General features: G+C 42.8%; 1 protein-coding gene across 1 annotated transcript in view; it reads right to left on the bottom strand.

Annotated features, from left to right (window-relative positions):
• SCAF8 (SR-related CTD associated factor 8) overlaps positions 1 to 22,810 on the bottom strand; it is a 150,580-nt gene that overhangs the window by 29,755 nt on the left and 98,015 nt on the right. The window lies entirely within an intron of this gene.

Below are 22,810 nucleotides of genomic sequence, written 5' to 3'. Positions count from 1 at the left end.
TTTTCATTTTGCTAGAATGCTGAGGGGCGTTTTGTGAAGCTGCTGAGCCCAGCGCGTCGCTGCGGGAGCGAGGTTCCCCTGCGAGCACCCCCGAAGCGCCGGGCACAGCACGGGCATGTGGCAGCAGCCGGACTGCCGGCAGGGGCTCCGGAGGAGCCCGGCTATCCCGTCGACAGCCGCCGGCGCGGGGTTCGCTCCCGGAGCCGGAGACCGCCGAGCCGCAGCCCCGCTCTGCCCGGCGCCCCAGCGCTGCGCGGGGCGCGGAGCCGAGCGCGGCCGCGGCTCTTTGTTCGGCGGTGCCGGAGCGGCCGCGCCCCGCGGAGCCGGGCGGCAGCGGCTCAGCCCGGGGCTCGGGGCGCGCAGGCCGGACGGGCAGCGGGAGCCCAGACCCAGTCCCAGACCCAGCCGCCCGCTCCCGGCCGCAGGAACGGCAGCGGAACACAAGGTCTCACCACTGACAGACACCCGGGAGCGCCTGCCGGGGCTGTCAGCCCCCCGCCCAACTCCCCCTTACCTGTCCGCGGGTGCGGAGCAGCCCCGAGGACTTTGTCTCCGCAGCGTGCCGGCTGCGGCGGACAAGTTTCTGCTCCTACTTCGCTCCTCGCAGCCACAGCGACGCTTTCCCCTCCCTCTCCCTCGGTCCGCTCGTGCATCCGTCCGCCCTCTCTCCCTCCCTCCAGCAGGGGCGGGGGCGGCGGTCCGGAGCGCCCGACCCCGCCCCGCGGCTCCCCGGGCTGGGCCGGAGCCGGGGTTCGCGACTCGTGTCCGAGCGGCGGAGCCGCCGGGCTGGGGGACGTGCCCGCCCCGGCGGTGTCCCGGGTAGGGCTGGGCGAGCTCACCTGTACCCGCCGGATCCCGCAAGGGCAAGCGAAGGGTGCGGGATCCAGGCGTTGCCACCCCATCCTCCTCTGTGTGCCCGAGCAAGCCCTCCTATCCTTTCGTCTTCGTTTATTTACAAACTTACTGCGAGTTACCTAGCCGGTTAATGCAACAACAGGAGAAATTAAACCCGGGAGGAACATCACACCTCTTGGGTTTTTCCACATGCAAGTATTTAATAGAAGAGAAACCACCTGGGAGAGCCCTTCTAAGAGGGGTTATACAGTGAAACAAACTCCAAAGGGAACTGCTTCAGCGGCACAGTTGCCATTCTTGAAGATATTTAGGAAGGCTGGGACCGGCCCCTCTCTGCACAGCAGAGGTGTGAGAGCAGAGAGGGGCAGGCACACTGCCTGCAATTGTCTTCTGCTTTCAATTCTCCTGGTGTGTTTATTACCATTATTGCACCGTGCAAACACAGCTCTGATGCATGTCACATAATTAACCTTTGTTATGCTGGTAACCCTGTCATTCTCTCTGCGGGGCAGTTGTGAGTTTGAGGCGGAGGTCTTGGTGTAGGGGTAGTCAGTTGTTCCCCTGACAATTTTTATTTTGGTTTCTCTCCAGGAAAACTAGATAAAAATGTTATTTGCCATAGACAGCATTGTGAAAAACGTTGTGGTGGTCCTTTCTCCCTCAACTAGTCTGTGCCACAGCCAGCCCTTATGCTTTGTCTCCTCCCCAGCAGGCTACACCCTGTCTTCAGAGAGGCCCAGTGTATCAAAATAGCAAAACTGGGTGGAAAGGAATCTCTACAGGAGGCTGAACTGACAAGCAGAAGATGTGTGTTCATGGTATACTCAGCTGTTTAGACAATACACTATGTTAGAGTTTTCTGCTGGCTTCCTCTCTACAACATTTTTTCAGTAATGTAGTGAGAGATGGAGTCATCAGGATCATTGTCTGTCAGGATAGAAGAGTCTCTTCTGGCCAGCAAGTGCTTTCTGTCAGAGAACACTACCTGTCCACCGGAGCACAGCTACGTGTACAGTCAGAGAGGGACACTGACAGCACTCCTGCCCCACGGCCTGGCTCAGACAGTTGTGATTATGACATTTCAATGAAGAAACCTCTCCTGTGACTATGAACTCTTTAAATATGAAACACTAAATACTTGTAAGACTAAAATGAGTGGCAACTCCCACAAGTATGGTTTCTCCTACTGATCTTGCAGAGAGCATTTAAGCTAGATGTAGTGTCTAGAGAGCTAGGAATATACCTGGTTGTCATTACTGAGAGAAGGAAGCAGAGGAGCACTGCAAAACTGTTATATTATAAGCATTTTTTTATTAGGGAAAAAAAGGTATCAGGTCAAGTATCAGTCAAAAATCAGGCTTCTTCATTGTATTTTATGTAATCACTCAGAAATAAGTAGAATTCACTCATAGGGTGGGAAAAGTCTGCTGAAGTTTATGCAGGAAGCCTTCTGTACAACATTCTATTTCAACCAATGTCTCCATGGATAGGGGGCTCTGTTGCATATCAGTGCATTTACTTTGGGGTTGAGGTGTTTATCCTGTTCCAGATCACCTTCTCCCCCACTGCTGACTGCTTTTCTCCTTTACACAACTGCAATTAGGATATTGTTTTGCTTTCCTGCAACACCCCTCAATAAAGACTCTAGGGACAGACTATCAGCTGGTGACCATGGTGTTGGCTCTATGCACCAAGAAGGAGATGGAGAAGAACAAATCCATGGAGAGCTGTTGGAAATAATCGGTGGCATTATGGCTAATATGGCACATGAAAGAGTCATACAAAAAGTCATATGAAAGCTCTTAAAAAGTGTTTGTTCTTCAACAGCTAGCTCTCAAACTTTCAAAATTGTGCCAAGGTTGTGTTCCCAATTTATTTTTCACAGGCCTGAAAGCTAACTACTTACTTTTAAAAAGAAATAGAAGCCTGAATTATCTCATATTCAAATAACTTCTGGAACCAGGAATTTAAAAACAAGCTGAATATCATTAAAAATGCTCGTATCTGTGTCACTGGTAGCACAGCAGAAGTGGTGAGGGAGGCATCATTGCCCCTCTCAGCCATACACCTTTGTTTTGCTGTAATGGATTATGTTTATAGTAAATTCATATTAGTGGTAAATCCAGTTTGTAGCGTACTTCAGAGATTAAAATCTTTATATTTGCAAAGTGCTGAATGAGTTGCCTATCAAAAAAGACACAAGAAAATGTCATAGCAGAAACTATCATCTGCTGTCATGAATATTTAAAGCCAGTGTCACTGTCACATGCTACACACTGTAAATTTACTCTTAAGGTCACCATTAAAATTCCTAAAAACATCACAGAATAACATGTCCCTTGAAGACTTGCCTATTACAATGTTTTGTGGTCTCACGTCCAGCCCTTACCTCATGACTCACTCAAGCAAGACATCTATTGAAGTAAATGGGAGTTTGGCAGGAAAAAAAGATGGAGATGGGCCAAAATCAAAACAGAGATGGAAACACTCTGGTCTTTTAAGGCAGTCAGATTCCTTATGTAGACCCAAAGTTTGCTGTTCAGAGCTTAGTTCTCCTGTGAGATTACTGGAGGACTTCCGATGGGCCTTCAGCTGGCGTGTCTACCTCACTAAGCAGGTTTTAGTGAACACCATCTGTGGTCATTCCTCATGCACAGCAGGTTCCCAAGGTGCACAATAGAGTGTTATTTGTGTAAGAATATGAAGTTCCCCCTTTTGCCCCTGTAGTCCTTGGCTTTCCCTCCCAAGGAAATGTTATATTAGAAGTTTCTTCGATCTTAACCACTTTCATCCTCCTGCCTTTGGTTTGCTGTCTAACTGACTCAGTGCTTGCATAGATTTTCTCTCTGTGGTTGGTGTTCCTGCTTCTCCTCCAAAGTATGTCTCTCTCTCCCTTTTAAGTAGTGAAATCCTTTATCTGTCCCTTCCTGACCTCCCTGTATGTATGGCTTCTGGGCATCTGCTTTACTTTTTTCCTCTGCTCTCCAGCAGCCATCCGTGTTCCATTCAGCTGCAGCAGTTGGGTATTGCTGCCTCTGCCTCTGTCTGTCACCCTGACTGCTCCTGCCACCCCACACCCCCAGCACAAGCAGTGCAGACTATGGAGATGCTTGTTCCCTAAATTTCAACTCATAAAAACATGGTGTTCTGCCAGTCAGGAGCCTGGGACTCCCCAGATATTTAGAATCCTTTTATCTCTATGTGCCTACTTGTCATAAAGCACACACAGACAAATTCTATCTCTGTTATTGAAAAATTATATACATGATGCAAACCATCAGATGGCAAATGCTCTACATCCTCTGCAAATGCACTTTCTTTCAACATATTTAATGAAACACAGTCTCTAAGAGTGTTTGTAATTAAGACAGAATACATTTTCACTGAGGGTAAATTAGTAAAGGTAAATTAAGGAATATGAAAATGTTTCTCTTCTATTCTCTGCAGGCATACACACACACAACATACACAAACAAATGTAGGGGAAAATGCCCATCATCTCTGATACATCACTGTAACAGTGTTTTGGCTTCTGTGCCCCCTCTACTGGCTGGCCTCTTTACGTATCTGTATCAACAAACATACTTCAAAAATTATACTGAAATTATTGATGATGCTGGAGCATTAACAATATTAGCCACACTAATAAAAGCATTGCAAAGAATAAGTTTCCTTACCAATCCTGTAGAATGGTAACTCACAATTATTTGTTCCAAATATTCACACTCAATTTCAAAATGTTAAGAGATGTTGAAAGCTGACAGAGCTGTGCAAAAACTCCTAAAGATAAGACCATCTTCAAAACACAGATGTGTGTGGATGGGAGCCTGGATTAATTTTCTTTGTAATTTCCAACTTTCTGATGTAAAAACTTCCTCCTTTTGTATTTTTCCCCACCAAAAACAAATTATGTAAACTTATTCATGACTCTGTATTCTAAATACATCCAAATATACACCTATGTATATTCAAAGACAAATGATAAAAAAATACAGAGAGATAAAATTAAATATTTGATACAGGCAAAAGCATGTACAGAGAGAAACACATAAAGGCATAAAACCTAGATAATAGTTCCACTAGAGCCATGCTCAGCATCTTCAAGATGCTACAACGAGGGGATCATACTGACATCAGTGAGACTGGGCTTTTCCAGGCAGAAGATTTCAACAGGAAGGCAAAGCCATTCAAAACATGTCCAAAGTCCTGCTGCCCCACTGGTCCCAGGTTTCCAGGTGTGGAACAGGACCAGAGATGACCTAGCTGAGGGGCCGAGAGGACTGGAGAGTAACATCTGCAGATCTAAGGGCTTGAGCCGAGACATTTGAGAGAAAAAAGTAGATTGTCCCACTCACCAAGTAGATTTTCGACTACTGAAAGAGAAGGTATGTATTGCTCAAATTGATGAAGTACAGTTTAATTCAAGATGTTGCGTGTCAAAAACAAAAGGCATGCTTCTTGAAAAATGTACATAAATGGAGATAGCTGTTCTGCAGCTTTATAATTTTAAAAACAGCAGAAAAACTAGAAGGAAAATAGAAAGCTGATAGCCTTGAAGGGAAAATGAGCAACCTCCCTAAACCCCTCTTGTTCATGCCCCCATGTGAGACTTATCTGCAGACAAGGCCCATGGCCATGGTATTATTCTCAGGAAATATTTTCCACATGACTAGGTACCCAGGACTATACCTCTGCAAGACAGAAACATTTCTTCTCATTGATAATGCAAATTAAAGCAACAATGCTGTATCTCTAAAATAAGCAATACACAGGCTAATTCTGCTGAACTTGACTTAAAGCCTCTTGCAGTTCCTGCAAGCACAACCCCTCCTCCCCTGCACTCACCCTGCATCATATATGGCTCAGCTCATCAGCAGTCTGGTATTATTTCAGAACCCCTTGCTGTTAATTCATGCAAACAATACAAGAAGGAAAATGGGTTTTTTTTCTGTCCTCTAGCCACTGCACCTGCCAGGGCAGCCAGGGAGCAGTGCACTGCTTTGTGTGTGGAGTCTCTCAGAAGACCCCCCTGCATGACACCTCCAAGTCCATGTGTCCTCCCCCAGGAAGGAGAGGCTCACCAAGCCTGTCAGGTCTTTCTCCCCTCAAAACCCCAGTGACCACAGAGAAAGTGCCCTGGCCAAAGTGTTCAACAAACCAGTGCTCTGAGGCCTATCTGGGATTTTTCTGGCATAACAAATCCTCCTCATAAGCACTTGTCTGAAGCCTGTAAAGCCAGTGCAATTTTATGCTGAATTGTCATGTTCATTGCAAGCTCAAAGAGAAGCATAATTTCAAAAATGACTGTTACGTGACTGCATCCTCTGGTGAACACTGCTTTAGAAATGGCAGCCTCTGGAAAACACAAAGTCATCCCTAATTTCACAGCTTCCAAAGGCTCTGCTTAAAAGCTCCCTGTGTACAATGCAAAGCTGGGCCCCTCAGCTTATTCAAAATGCTAATTTCACTTCAAGATACCAATTTCACTTTAGGATACCAAAACTTTGAGTTTAAGCACATTCTCAAAACATTGGTGCGAGTGTGTTCAGAGAAGAGCACTGATGAGAGTCTGTATCAAGGTCTTTCTCAAGCTTTTATCATGTTTTGACATTATCATTTTTCAAGTCAGAAGTGGCAGAACCACCAGAATGGCTGACCCAACCCCCTCTCTCCTAACCAGTTGGTGCTGATACCATCACTGGTACAAAAGATACCACAGTCACATCATATCTTATCTTCTAAGGCAGGGTGTTTACAGACTCTTCGCTTGCCTTACTGTATTAGCACATGCCAACCTGCAAGACAGCTCCTAAAAGTGACTGTGCTTTCTATCACTTCATTTAGGCGTCAGCATTTAATATCTGTGCTCATTTTAGTATTTTCTTCTTCTCCTTCCATTGACTCCTGTTGTTACATTGCCAGTGTATATATCCAGTTCCCCTGGAAATTATTAGCCCTTTATTGCTAGCAAAAAGAAGAGCAGGCTCTGTTCTCTCCCTTGCTACCAGCCAGCATGACTGCAAATAGAATGAAGGGGCTTCCTATTATACACAAATATGGTATTTTTTTACACATTGACGTTATAAAACAAAAATGTGTTTAAAGGAAATTTATAAAGGTTCTTTCTTCCTTACAATTTCACATATGTATTTATCTGTAAAGAAAGCATATAAGCAATGTTATATGAGTAATTGTTCTGGATAATTTTCCTATGAGTCCTCAATATTACCAAAGCATGTTTAAAATATTATTTTAAAATGGATAATCAATGCCTGCTTGAACATATGCTTCTTCATATAGGCATGGCTTTGTAAACTGACTAGAACAAGACCTCACTTCTTCATAAAATCAACACTATCTGGCCAAGACTTTCCATGGTTTTCATTCCTTGTTCCTGTCTGTCCCAGCATTCACAGTCAGGCAACCGCGACTTGGTTTTTTACATTAATTCATTGCTGGCTCAAACACAAAAGGGTGTGTTCTAATTAGGTTCCAGATTTTAATAAATCGAAGCATGTGCCTACGTGTTGTCCTGAACCAAGACATCATCTGCAGTCCAGCCCTAAACTTCCAAGACACAGAGAGTTTCTTCGAAGGCCTCTCAATCTAACTGTCTCTGAACCTTATTAGCATGTGAAACGCAAAAAGTAGGAAAAGTCTTGAATGAACTCTGACTGCTTATATAAGCAAAGCAGAAGACTGTGTGCATCTCAAAGGCTAATGGTTGCTCGCAAAAGTTTAAAAAAAGCCCCAACCAACCAAAACATCCTGGTTGGATACAGACATGGGTTGAGAGATGCAAGATTGCAAATTTTAGAGCAATTCTAGATAGGTCACATATCTTAGTCTAACCTACTGTACAAAATTGAACTTCTTCCTGGAACAGGAAAATTATGCTCTTGCTCTTTTGTATGTACTGTAGCATTTAGACTCTTACAGCTGCCCAGCGGTGACTTATTTCTCCTGTTTGTCAGCAGTTGCTCTGGAAAGTGCTTGAGCAGAGAAAAGGGTCAGCATTGTGTGCCTGTGAGCAGGCTAGTAACCTTTTACATGGTAAGCCTGTGCCATTGAATCCCAGACCAAAGTTTCTGCAGAAGGCAGATTTTTCACAAGTAAATCCTGATGAGGAACAGAGCCTCTAAAAATAATGTGCTTGTCTGTGGAGTTGCTTTGCAGAAAACCATGGAGTACAACAATAAGGGACTAGTTGTCTGGGGCTGATGACTCTGGTGATCAGTCATAACCAGGTGATCCAGAATCAAGGCAGACACTCAATTTTCTGGGTCTTCCTTTTTTGATTCACACTATAGATGTCATTTTAGTCCTTTTGAAGGCTGGAAATAGGCAGATTGGAGGCTTTGTTTCTTTCCCTTCCTTCTTAGGGATTTTTAGGCATTTTCATCATAATGAAATCCAAGTACCTATTTCCTTTTTGACTTTTAGAGGAAAACAGGGACATATGTATAATTCTGGTAGGAAGTTAGATGGAGTCAGAACAAGGAGACCCTAGAGGAAGGAGCTGATAGAAGACAAGGACTGAGAGTGTGTTCAGAGAAGAGCACTTGGTAAGAAGCTATGGCCAAGCTGGAAGCAAAAGGCAATGCTGTAATTAAAGCACATCCTGAGCAGCAGCGGTGGATCACACTAATTACCACAAATAAAGGTCTTGTCACCATGGAAGAGATGGTACCATCTACTTGTATTAGGTGACCTGTGAGCCTTTTTATTCACTAGTCTCTGTATGAAGGGGGTAGTTTTTCTTGGAATGACTCACAACCCACAATTGCCAGCTAATTGCATCTTCAGTTCTGGGGCAGGAGGAGGAGTTGGTGTGGGAGCAGTCCCCAGGAGTGTAGGAGGGAAGGTGCTGCTAGGTCATCAGACACAGGCCTTTGGTAGGCAACTGCCTTTTATCTTCCTTTTATGTTCACTGAGCTTAATTTACCAGGTTTTTGTCTCCTCTGCTAATGTTCTAATCATTCATTACTTCATTCTTCTGTCAATTAGAAACCTTAAATAGCAAGGGTACAGGCATTCATTATCAGTTAGTATTTATCTCTTCTTGACTGTGATGCATTCTAGATTAAATTTCCTTTCTGGTCTTTTCCTTCTCACATATTCACAGACAACAAACATATCACTCCTCAGAAAGAAAGATTAAGGACTTTTCTTTGGGAGAGGTGAATTTTTCTCCGCTTTCTGTAAAGATCAACATTGCCAGGAAGGTGCAGTTTGCTTGTCTTCCTGCTGTGATAGGAATGAGCATTACTACTACGCCTGCAACATTCCAGAAGTACCCCAAGGCTGAGGGAGCTCCCCGGGCTCCTTTGAGCAGGCAGGTCACTGCTGCTCTGCTCCACCCAGCGAGCCCCCACCCAGGCCCAGGGAGCACCAGCACGCCCAGAGGGGCACTAGACAAGTACGATGTCTGGCCAGAGAGAGGAGTCTGGACAGCGCAAATGAGAGGAGGACCTAACCTCCTTTTTGCTCCTTGGGAGCATGGACTGTGGCTAAAATGAAGATAAGTAAAAAAAATTCTGGATTTAGCAGAACTAGATTGTGCTGGTGCTTCTCATGGGCAAGGGCTAATCAGAACACATTGCTTGTCTTTCTCTTAACCACAACTCAGTTCAGCATGTTAATTTGAGATTGGGGCATTTGAAGTCAGCATTAATTAGAGCACAGCATCATATCCCCTGGACTGCATGGAAGCTGATGTGACAACAGACCTACGTCTTATCTCTTGGCACTAACCCTCTTTGGTGCTATTATATTATGGTACACAATAACAACGTACCCATGGCAACAACAACATAAACTCCAGATCTGTTAACCACAAAGCACAACCAAGAATCATTTTTTAAACATTTCTAACTTGCTTTCAGTCTGGTTCCTAAGGAGACAAGGCTTATGTGAACTGATATCTGTTTACCCGTCCATCAGTTTTCCTCATCATCCCTGCTGCTACTTGCAACACCTTTTGACCTTTTAAACTAATTTCAAACAAATGTAGTGAAAGATATTTAAAAACTGCCCACATTTAGTGTAAAACTTAAGGAGATGGAGAAGTGGCCACATTAATGCTGCTAGTAATGGAAAGACAGTCATCACTGCTTTCTTTTGTTTGCTCTGAAGGGATTTAGGAGAAGCAGTTGACCAATTAGCAGTAATGTAGGTGGCTGCCTACACAGCAATTTTTGCATGGCTTCTGAAAAAGCCACAGAACACTGGTTTTTGCTCAGTTGCTGGGATAAATAAAGGTAGAAGACCTGCAAAGGGTCTGGAGTTAGTGGAGAATTGGCCTGAGAAGGCTGTTAACTATATGAAGATGTGGACATGGCAGGGACACAAAATGAGCTGGTCATGCTGTTTTTGGAGGTGGAGTCAAATAGAGAAAAATATGATGCAAGTTTATAGAGAAGATACAGCAGAGACACAAAAAATAACCCCCTAGAACAGATAATCTCTCTCCTCCACCTGCCTCAGATTCATTCCCTTGCAGAATTCCACAAAAATCCTCTTATCTGTGCACCATGGCATCATCACAACAACTGGAAGGAACTACAGTTGTTGAAAAAAAAGAAAACTGTCATGATTCAATTGCATATTTAATTTTACATCATATATGTGCTTTGGAAGATCTTGAAAAGCATCAGCCTTAAATATTATATGTTGGCTGGAGTTCAAAACCCTGGAGCAGTTTAGGCCCTTTGGGTTTTTTGCCTTTTCTTCCCCCACTCTCTCAGATGCATATAGTGAAAATAAACTATCTGTCAAATGAGTATAGCCTACTTACTTTGCTATGAAAATTCTGTTCAGTTCTTAAGATGATTATTAATAATTACAAGCACATATAAATATAGAAATATTAATATATGTGTATAAATATTAGAGATAGGTAGGGTATTGGTTGAGGTTCTTCTCAAGAGCACCCCTCTACGTGGCTCTGAATGGTTTCATGAGGAGAGAACTGGTTTGCACACATTTTCCATCCATGGGTGAAGTTTGATTTGACAGCAGACAGCTTGAAGCAAAGACTGAAACACCAAGTGTGTCAGCAATGGCCTCCTCCAGGGTACAGTATCTGCATTAAGAACAGCAAAGGCTGATGAGTTTTGTCTCCAGAAAACTCCAGCCACAGCCTCTGAGTATTTATGGAGATAAAACATGAATGGTTAGAGAAGTAGGAAAAGAGCATACAACACCCCTACCTATTTCTGGGAGCCTTTGCTTCTTCTCACAGGAGGAGGTGACTTAGTGATATTCGAGGGAGTTTTAAAAACAATGGAGTTAATTGTGCTTCCTGTGCTTTCATTTTATAGGTGTGCATATATCTAGGGGGAACAGCCCCCGGAGATAGGCAGCCTTTTAATGTTGCATTAAGAAAATCTAATGCTTTATGCACAGGACACAAGCAGCCTGAAGCATATTTTGTTATCAGATCCCTTTGCAAACATTGAATAACCAGTTGTCACAATGAGCTCCAGGGGAATACAATCGACCTATGTGACTGGGATTTTTCCAAGCCTCAAGTGGATGCTGTTGCAAAGTGTTATCTAAGGTCCAGACTACCTACAAATAAAGACCTCCAAGATTTGTGTGCAATTTGTGATCATGCAGTGGACTTCTGAGAAGGGGTTTCATCATGTAAGTAACAGGAAAGGTCATTCCCATATATATAATTTATACTCATAACTGACATTAAAAAATCAAGCAATATATGATTGAACAGAGATGGATTCAACTCAGAAATGGTGTGAAGAGAAGCTGATATTTAGCATTGTTTACCTTGTAGGGTTGGGAACAGATCCTTGCTTTGTCCAAGCAATATGCTGTAAAGCCCACAAGATGGATAAAAAAGCCCTAATCTAATCAAAACAATTCTTTGCTTAGATTGGAATTTTTTTCTGTGACAGAAAAATGTGTAGACCTGGTTTTGTGTGTACCTGGCACATTTCTAATTTTGTCACTCTCTAAAATTGCATTAAGTGTCCAAAGCCATTTTACTTTGCATAATTCTTGAAGTAGCTTGAAAGGAAGGTCTAAGTCTCTCTTGCCTACTGAAGCTCCCCTGTGCTGACTTGCATTATTGCTGCCCTTCCCTTGGCTCAAGAATCCTTCATACACACTCTGTCTTCAGCACAAGGAAATGCACAAATACCTTCAATGCAAAAGGGCAGAGTGTAAGTGTATGAAATATGTACAGGTGAGAATGCAACTCTGCCTACCTTTGCTGAAGGTACTGATTTAATGCACTCTTTATGGTTATTCTGCAATAGCTTAATGGGCCATAAAACCAGTCGCACCCACTAGGAAGGCTTCGAAATTGTCTTGCTGTCCAATACCCAGTATCTAAAATTAACCAGAAAATAAACAGCACTCTGCACAGATAGAGACTTCTTGACTAGCCAACTTCCCCTGCAATCAAAATATTTCCCTTGTTTTGCTCCTTTACACTCTGTTCTTTCTTCCTCTTTTGCAAGTTTTGTTGTCTCTTCTGAAATGTCACGACAGCAGAGAACCCACAAAAAAAAAAATGTGTTCTCTTCAAGCATTCAGAAAACATCTCTTGCCATAATTAGTTTGAATTAGATGACTAATCATAGGGAGTTCTGCCTAGAGCAGGAACACTGTGAAAGGGCTGTATAGAAATGCAAGTGTAAGTGAAATGTGACTCACAATCACACTCGGACTTTTTCTGAAAATGTGTCAACTCAATGCCTTTTTCATACATTAGTGATGGTGAACTTAGCTGCTCAAGTACAAGAATAATCTAGCCTAAAGCCATATACATGCATTTTGTAAGGTTATACAGCACCATGGTTTGGTTTATTTACCTGATGCCTGCTTCCTTTGCTCTGAATAGATACCAGGGTTCACAGGGTACAGCAATAATATCCTAAAATTTACAGTGGACCCAAGGTCTTGAGCAGGCCATGGAAAGAAGAGCTGGGATTCAGGAGCTGTGTTCTGTTGTGGCACAAGCTCACTCTAGTTGTATCTACATGGCTAAGTTAAACAGCAACAGGAAACTCTCCACTACAGTTGGTTGGTGGGTCTTATCTTGACTTTATTAGGTCACTTGAGTCATGACCAGCACCGTTTTGCCTTCCAAACTGTTTCTGGACACATGTAGGATAGGCCAAGTACCACTCAACATAGGCAGCTTCCTTCCAGCATCTTGTTTTTGGGAGCCCCTTGCTCCTGAATCAGTGAGTATAAAGAGTAAAAATGTGCTTGGGCACTGGAACAGGCTACTCAGGGAAGTGGTCACAGCAACAGCCCAACAGAGTTCAAGGAGCATTTGGACAATGCTCTCAGGGGGGAATCTTGGGGATGGTTTCCATGCAGGGCCAGGAGTTGGACTTGATGATCCTCGTGTGTCCCTTCCAATGCAGCTGATTCTGTGATTCTGTGGCAAGATTTCTGTTGCTTACCTAGCTTACAGTGAATTCAGGACTTAATCTATTCAAGTGTTCTGAAATTTTCTATCAGGAATTAAATAGCAAAAAATTTGTCCTCAAATCTATTTCATATACATATATTATAAAATATAGTATATGTTCTTAAGTGAAAGCCTTAAAGGGAATGACACATGATGCTGTTTAAGTAAGGTTTCTGTGAATGCTTACTTCCTGATAAAAATCCAGCCATTTCCAAGCAGGCATGCTCAATTACTTGTTTATCTTCCATTTGAGTGAGTTCTTTTTTTCTTCTTCTTTTTTTTTCCTACCATGCAAGAAGTGTGTGTAACAAAACCTGCAGGTAATTTATAAACTCAAAGGGAAACATACTGAGTTACATATATCAGCAGTTTCCAGCTCCCAGGAAAGCAAAAAGTAGGGTTTTTGGGAGCAGTGAATAGTAACTGAATTCTGCAGAGTGCTGTTATCTACACAGATGGGAAGTGGAAAGGAAGGATGTTCTTGGATCACATGTTATGCTGCGCCCAGGAAATTACAGATAATAATAGTGCTCCTGATACTTGTAAGGGCACTGCAGCCCTAAGATAGGGCCAGGAGAAAGCAGAGGGAGCATGGGGAAAACCATTGAATGGAGCAACCAGATATTATAGGGGTGTATACTAAAGAAATTCCCATTAAAAATATGCCAAAAAGCTCCCTAGTCTCCTGACAGCATATTTTTTATACAGCTGAGATCACTGTAGTAATTTATATTTTGTCTTTCTTTAACACAGCATCTGTCATTCCCTCTTTCTGCAAGCATTGTGCAGTTACCCTTGTCAAACTATCAGAGAAGACTTTATGGGTGAGATAGAGATCATTGCAGGTGATGAAAGGCTTAGAGCTCATATACTTTTGTAATAATTCAGTTAAAAGCTGGACACAGACTTCATTCTTGGAGAGAGGAAAAGGGAACATACATAATTTGTCTGATTTATTCAGGTTAATGTTAGGATTCACTCCTTTCCCTCCTTCTATCAATTTGGTTTTACATCCAAACCAGCCTGGATAGGAGGGTAGAATACTGAAAGATGAGCAAAGAAACTACATAAGCCAGGTAGCTGGGAAATGATCTGACCCTTTTCTCCTCTTTCTTCTAGCTCACTGGCTACATGGGGCCAGCCTGGAGAAACTTAAGAAATCATGATAAACTCTGGCCAAAACATTGTTCATACTCAGGTACTTTGGGGGACGCTAGTATAAAAACAGCTGGGAGTAGTCTACAAGAGTCTTTGCTCTTACAAATTACCACATGGCATCTGCTTTGCATCGTCTCACCGCCTCACTCGGAACAGCTGTTTCTTTACAGGGAAACCACAAAACGGATACTGCAGATGCACCTTCTTTCAAATGCTTTGTGAAATGCTTTTACCCGAGCCTGAAAGGTAAATGGACACAGAACTGAGGGGAGATATTGCTTTAAACTTCCACCAGCCATTGGGAGCATACCATCGGTTCCTCTTGTAACCTCTGCCTCCTACAGAAAATTGAGAGCCAAACTAGGATCTGCCATAACACAACTACTGCACAATATCTTGACTACCTCTCTCTGTTCCTTGCCCTGGAAATAACCAAGATTCAAAGTGCAGTGTCTGGCTCTACTTTTCATTGAGGCTGTACTTGGGAGCACTTAATGCAGCAGGGCCCTGGAGCTCTATCTTCCATACTCTGGAAGATGAAGAACCTGCATCTTCATGCTGTCATGCTGGTTTTAGTCTGGTGGAGTTCATCAGTGCTTAGTACAATTGCACCAGGGTAAAACGGGCATAACGGGGCAGAGAATCAGGCCTGCAGGCTGCAATTTGTTCTGACATAATAGGATAAAACTATTTGTCTTCTATCTTCTCTCAAGTGATAGAGCTGATGAAATGTGTCAGAATAAAGCCCTGGAAAGTGAAGTCCTTTTTCTATCCATTAATCAGGCAAAAAATGGATGGGAAAGCAAAAGGTTCACCAGCCAGGCTACGTGCTGTTCTCCCAATATGCCTGCATCGAGACCTGGGTGTGCCCTCTCCCATGTGACAGGGTAGATTTTGTTTCGTTGTCCATTTATTTCCTGGCATCTCCGTGGATATCCCCAGGGGGGACACCAATCAATGTCAATGTCAGTTGTGATGCTGCCTTATTGTGTTCTGGAAATGTACCCTAGAAGTGGATGGGCAGCCCTCACCCCTCATAACAATTGGATAACCTACTTCCACTCCTTACTGACCTACTTATTTGCAACACTGGTGACCTAGATTTGGTCCCACTAAGGCTCCGGGTCCTTCCACCATGAATAAGCTGGGATGTTATGTGTGTGCACATGTCACCAACATGAATTTGGTGCCACAGAACACCACTCAGAGAGAAAGATCACATGAAGAAGAAATAATCAAATGAAGGAAAACATTATCTTTGCCTCTGCTTACGTTTTTAGACAGGCGTTGTTTGCAGCAAGAGAAAAGACTAGGATGTAAAGAGTAGTGATGTATTAGCAAATGGTAGAGAAGAGTCAACAGAATGTGAGAAAGAGAAATTGTTATGATTCCACAGTTTGGTAATCCTTCACTGATACAGAGTCTTTATCAAGTATTGTCATGTTAAGTCTGAAGACTATTTGGTGTTCACAACTTGAGTTTTCAACACCAGTAAATTATGAGGAAAAGCCTATACAGTGCAGTTTCATACCAGGTGTACTGTTATTATAGCCCAGTTATCTATTATCTGAAGCAATTATCTTCCTCTGTTATTTACTGAATTGATAAAAATTCAGCAGTTGCTGGCATTCCTATTTCTGTGTGGCATGTATCCTCAGGAAGTGGAAATTAATGCCCATCCATCAGTCTGGATTACTGGGACAGTCTGGTTGTTGCTATGATATGCAAAACATCAGACCCATTCACAAACACTGACCTTGCAGTATTTGATGTGAGAATAATGATTAATCCTATACTCATTGTATCTATATCAGGAGCAGTTCTACATCAGGGTTCACAGTGACAGAACTGCACATGCAAACCAGGGTCTCCAAACCTCCTGAAGTCTCACGGCAAGAGAAAAAACAGAGTTTCTAAGCTTTATGCATGCTCGGTTTTGTACACTGTGAGAAACAGATGTTTCACTCTTCTACTTTCCAAGTCCTTGTTATAAAGCAGCAGTTTTTGTAGATCATGGTATGTAAGAAACTGGTACTGCTAAAGCATTGTATCTGGTGACCCTTGGTGGCCCAGATACTTGTATGAGTGCTCTTTGCAGAAACCTTTCACACTCAGCTAGCAAGGGGCTACCTTTGGGTTTGTGGTGAGACAATGTCACTACTCAGCCAGGGGACTTCTCACTTTGCACTTGCTATATGCAGTCTTTTTACTGCTCATCTCTCTTGATTTTGGAACACACTTTAAATCCATGTTCTCAGTAACATAATTTAAAACAGGAGCTGGAAGCCAGTAAACATCAAGCTGGCCAGAATGACCTCAGGTCTTTCTGGCATTGTCTCTTTTCATCTATGTCTCATATATGTGTGATGTTCATACATTGTCCCCTGCCTTGGCTGTTTATATCTGCCACACAAGAGCTCTGGAGATCCCCTTGAGTTGGCTGCCCTGGGATACACACAGTTATCTGTGGTCCTTGCCATCCTTTTGGGGTGAATGTGGCAGAATGCAAAAGTGAGCGCTGCCTTTTGTGTCCTCATAAGGCCCTAGAGCCAGTACAAAGCCAAATCCAATCTCTTTCCCCAAATAGTAACATTTGCTTTTGGCAAAATTCTCCTCGACTGACTTGCTTTTCCTGACAAGTGCAGCTATATTATTTTGAAGAAATTTTAGAAATTACCAGATTGTTACAGCTTTTCACCACTGCAGCAATGTAATAATGAATGGAAGAGACTGGAGACAGATTTTTTTTACCTGATTCACTATAAACCATCACCCTGAACACACTTTGAAGTACTTTTTCCAATTTCACACTACTCCACTCTGTTTTCTTTACTTATTTTCTATCTACAGTGATTCATTCACAGAATTTGAATGTGTAGTCAGGGATAAATGAGTTTTGCAAAAGCCAATTTTTCCAAAGGCACTGGCATGTGCCTGTAATTTGATGTATGACTTTGTGAAAGCTGTCACAGAGGTATCCCACATGCTCCAGCACTGATGGATCAGCATACTGGCATGATGACACAAATACAGTTTTTCACCACTGGCAGTGCCTTTTGGCTCTGCATTTTAAACCTGGACAATTGCAAGCTCTGATTTTACATTAGCCTCTCACATAACCTCTGCCTGTGGTACAACAGAGTTAGTGGTATGAGTCATACACCAAAAGTACAAAATTTTGCAAAGCTCACAAAATGAATAAGGGGGAGGCTCTGTATCACAGAGTGACATGCTTTAGGATTACATGCAAGGGAAGAACTCCTGATTCTGTGTCACTCCACAGTAAGGACATAAAATTGTCTTCAATATTTTTGCCCTAGAAACAGAAACTTGTTGTGACAAGTGGTCAGTCTATGGTGAAAGGGAAGACGAGTGAGGTTTAGTCTGCAAGATGGAAAGCTCACCAGTATGATCTGCACTTTAACTCTGGTTGAATGTGTCACTCTGCTATAGTTACTCAGACACTTGGTGTGAACTGCAGTTGTATCCTTTGGCAGAAAGTTGACCTTCTTTTTAACCAAGGTGAAGCACAGCCCAGAGAAATCCCTCCTGCAATTGCATTATTGCAGTGACATTCCCAGTGACCTGGCAGGCTGGGGCACTTGCAAAGAAATTAATGTCCATGGAGACAGCAGTCTCCTCTGAGCACTTGGGGTGACTGTCCAGTCCAATAGCAGCACATGCTGTGGGCAGTCAGCTCCTGTCCCGATACCACTGCCTGGCAAGGGGTATATTTATAAATCAGAAGCAGGATAGAGTACTGTCACAGCATCTGGTTGCAGATATGAGACACCAGACTGCTCTCAGAAAAAAAAAAATGAAACCCCTGTTGCCAGTGAGTCTGTAGTCTGCTAACTCAAAGTGGCACGCAAGGCTTCTCAATATCAAATGCTATTGTGAGTTTCCAGCAGCACTGGCACAATAGTAAGAGATTCCCTTCATCTCAGACAGGGAATCACCTCATCAAACCAAACACAATTTCTCTACTCTTCCCCCAACACACACATCTCCCTTTTCTTTGTCCATTTAATTCAAACAGTGCAACAGGTGGGAGCAGCTAAAGCAAAATGAAAAATGACACTCAAGCTGCTAGACAAAGCTACAGCATGGACACATGAATAAATTTGCTTTCCCAAAATACATTTGCAACAAAATAAAAAGGAAACAAAAATCTGATGGAACTTTTTACCAGGGGTAAACAGATATAAGTATGGAGTAAACCTATCCCTATTCAATGTCTGCTGTATGCCAGGGCCTGCATCCAGGCTGGCTCCCGAAGAAGTAAGCACTTAGCATCTCTTCAGAACTGCAACCCTGCCTGCACCGTTTGTATATCAACACATCCTCCCCTTCAGTTATGCTTATCAGCTGGACATCACTGTTACAGAGCCTGACCCCTGAAAAGCTGCAGGGATTGTCAATCCTCCCATGCCTGCTTCAGGAATCATTGGCATCACAAGGAATGGCACCAGGCAGCTGCTGGCAAAAGCCAAAGTACTGTCACAACTCTGCAAGTCACATAAATGTCACCTATTATGGGGAAACAGAGTAATCCCTAAACAGTGTTTGATAAATGCACTGCTGTGAAAGTGAAAAATACTGCAATACACCTGGCATTTGTAACACTGCTGAGCAGCCAATTTATGAGTGGTGCAGTTGCGACACGAGTGTACAGATCTGTACAGTTTCTGGGAAAGGAGGGGCAATGTTCCTCTGCTGTTCTATGGAGTAATGATTATAATAGTATGACAAATAAAATATGAAAGGAACAGGTGTTTTGTAATGTTACCAAGGACAGTTTAGTGCTATGACAGTGCTGTAGGCTGATACAGAGGTCATTGTTCATAGCACGTGCATTTTCAGAAGAGGATGAGCTCTGTGTATCCTTTGGAAGTGATTCACAGTTAAAGACCTTCTAGTTCCATTCCCCCAGCCATGGGCAGGAACACTTTTCACTAGACCTGCTTGCTCAAAGCCTCACCCAAACTGACCTGAAACACTTCCAGGGAGGGAAGCAAAAGTTCTTGACTGTCTCAAATGATAGTGGCTGTCAAATCCTCCTGTTAATGGGTTAATACTGAGCACCTAAAGGAGTTGTCACTGGCTGAGAACACTTTGACATAGTACTGAAAACTTGACAGAGAGGGCTCATTCCTTTATTTTGTGTCTAAAGCCAGAGGTGGGATCACTGAAAATGCTTTCTGGTCCTACTGTCCTGGGGCAGACAGATTTAAAGCTTTTTTTTTCTTCTTGTATTATGTCATTTCTCTGTTAGGTGCAGAATTAGGTACTGGAGTCACTGTCTGGGATCACTACTGGAACTGCTTTAAATTCAGCACAGGACAGGGGTGACAATGTATTTGACCTCAGAGAGACTCAGAAGGTATTTTTGATTGTCCTGGCTCCTTCATGCTATGACAATTCTGCTCAGTACTAACAGCAGAAGGATGAAACAGAGATAATGTTACCTGTTTCAACTGAGATGGGCTTACACCCTGAGCTTAAAATTAATTTTTGGTCCATTCTGCCTACATACCTCATTACAGTGTGGTGCCAGAGCAATGTAATGGGTGTTCAAATATTGTGGTAGTGCCTGTGCAAAACATAGCTAAAAGCAGGCAAGGAAATTAGATGGGTCAACAGGATAATCATGAGAACTGAAAAATGTATGTGTGTACAGTAAATCTTAACTGGCCATGAAGAAGAGAAAGCTTTGGAGTCATCTAATTGTGGCCTTTCAGTACCTGAAGGGAATCTATAAGAAAGGTGGAGAGAGATTTTTACAAAGGCATGCAGTGATAGGACAAGGAGGAATGGCTTCAAACTGGAAAAGAATGGATCTAGATTAGATATTAGAAAGAAATTCTTCTCTCTGAGAATGGTGAGGCATAACCTGGAAGAGGTTACCCAGAGAAGCTATGGATGCCCCATCCCTGGAAGTGCTTCAGATCAGATTGGATGGGGCTCTGAGCAACCTAGTCTAGTGAATGTTGTCCCTGCTCATGGCAAAGGGTTTGGAAGTTGATGATCTTTAAGGTATTCCCAACCCAGACCATTCTATGATTGTATTATAAACACTGATTCAAAGAATGCAACAATCTAAATATGAAGATCCAATAGTGATGTGTTTCAGAGTGCTGCAATTTATAAATTATACTACTCACAAAGTTTTTCACTAAGTTAAATGTGAACAGTCCTTAGAATGAATCCTTACCACAGAAATCCACAACTAAGGTGAATAGAAGTTATTTATATTAATTTTAATGGTTGTATTAATTAAAAATGTAACAAATTATTTTGTTTTAATTATTATATGTAAACCGTTGGTTAAAGGGAATGACAAATATCAGGACTTCTCTCCACATTTTTTTCTTGCTATTTCAAGCTCAATTTGTCATGAGAAAATCCCTGATAATTAAAATGTTTCAAGAGGTTTGGTTCATGAACATCATTCCCAAATGGAGGGTAGAGCTAATACCAGAGAGTTTGGGCCCTCAGCCCCACAACACCAACACTGAACAGCCAGGGAGCACAACTCTTAGTAAGAGATGACGCGCCTGCAGCATTCCTACAGGTTACTTAGTAACTACCTGTGAATAATGGAGTATCCGGAGAGAATAAAGGTCACTTTGCAAATGCAATTAACAAAAGCTGAAATTTCTTATGAACATATTTGGGAGTGACAGCTTGGAGAAGGGAAGCTTGCAGCAAGCAACAAAATTTGTGTTAATTAGATAGTGTGCAGGCTTTGCAAATGAACTGAAATGAAACACAATGAGACGGTTAATGGTAGATGAGTGGGATGTTTAAACAAAGATTTGATGTAGGGGACTTCTGAAGTGCAGTCTTAAAACACACAAAACATTGAGGAATTTTTTTAGATCTATGAAACAGCAGCTGATTATGTATAGATGAAAAGTAATGAACCAATATGCTCAGAAGTGTCTTCTTTTCTAGATATGCCTCTGTAACTTCCATAGCACCCACAGACTCTTAAATACACAAACACATTAGTCATGCATCAGATCACACTGTACATTTTGTTAAGCATCCAAAGGCTGAAATGACTCATACAATCAAAATTTCTTTTCCCATGTGAATCAGATGCAAGGCTTGACATTTCCCCACTGAAAAAGGATGTTGTCTTTGGAGTAGTATTTTTACAGCACCTCACTTCTTTAGGACCCTGCCTGCAGAGTAGGCACACCAATTACAAAACTCCATTAAAGAACACATCAGAACATTACACAACACTTGTCAGTGAAAGAAGTGATGTCTTGCTCAGCACTGTCCATCCCACATGCAGCCAATTTGCTCCAGTAAAGACGAGTGCCTGATGTTACCAAACAGGGATGGCCTTGTTTTGCAATAAGATCATGAAGCATTAATGAAATTATATCAAAGGCTGGAATTCAAACTGTCCTCATTCTTTTGCAAAGAGCCTGCTTTATTCAACATTTTTCCTTTAAAACCTTCCTTTGGTCTTCAGGTTGGGAATGAGTCGTGCCATGACTCCTGAGGAATTAAGCAAATCGACAGTCTAAGGTGATTCACTGACAGTGGTTTTGCCATCCTCTGCATGTGTTGTAACTCCAAGCAGCGACAATTGCCAGAGGATTTGTGTTTGTCTTTTGTAATTCCTAATTCTTTTTTTTCCCCCCCTAAGTTTCTCAATCTGTTGAAAAGCTTCACCATCTGCACACCATGAAAGAGTTGCAGAATCTGGCAGCCTTCAAGTGTGTCACTGTGTTTTCAAAAAAGGCAACTGGCCTCCCTGTGTGCATACGTCACATTCTGTGAGAGGTTTTGGTTTTCCTGTGTCAACATGGCTTGCTAATGACGCATGTAACCCTTCCCTTCTGCTGGAAAGGTGGCTGCAGGCACATCCTGGCAACATTTAGAGAAGGTTCATGTGGGGCTTGGTAAAGCACAGCTGTGCTGGGGCCACTGGAGGCAGATCAGCAGTGGGACTGCAAAAATAGGTGTGGCTGATTAAAGGAGATCCCTACAGTGCTCCCGCATTGGAAGACTGAGCTCTGGGGAGCTTGAGGAATGTTACCTATATGAAGAGAACTTGCTCTGTGGCTGCACTCAAGTCTTTCTGCATCTGGGGGAGACAGCAGATATATTTTCCTGAGAACCCATTGAGCCTGCCTTCATGCCTATGTGCTTGCAGCCATCCCTCTCCTATGACATGCAATAAAAACCACGGAGCCAGCCTGTCAGGCACAGGGGCTGTGTTTTCACTGATGAAGAGATGGTTCTGTACACTAAGCACAACACAAACTGTGTTCCTGAAACCTATCTGCTTGTACAAGAGCCACATGAAGCAACCAAAGTGTTCGTACTCGT

This window comes from Lonchura striata, chromosome 3 (assembly GCF_050655825.1).
Source record: "Lonchura striata isolate lonStrDom1 chromosome 3, ASM5065582v1, whole genome shotgun sequence".
NCBI lineage: Eukaryota > Metazoa > Chordata > Aves > Passeriformes > Estrildidae > Lonchura > Lonchura striata.
The sequence above is the reverse complement of the archived record's forward strand: the minus strand, read 5'-3'. Positions and strand labels throughout refer to the sequence as shown.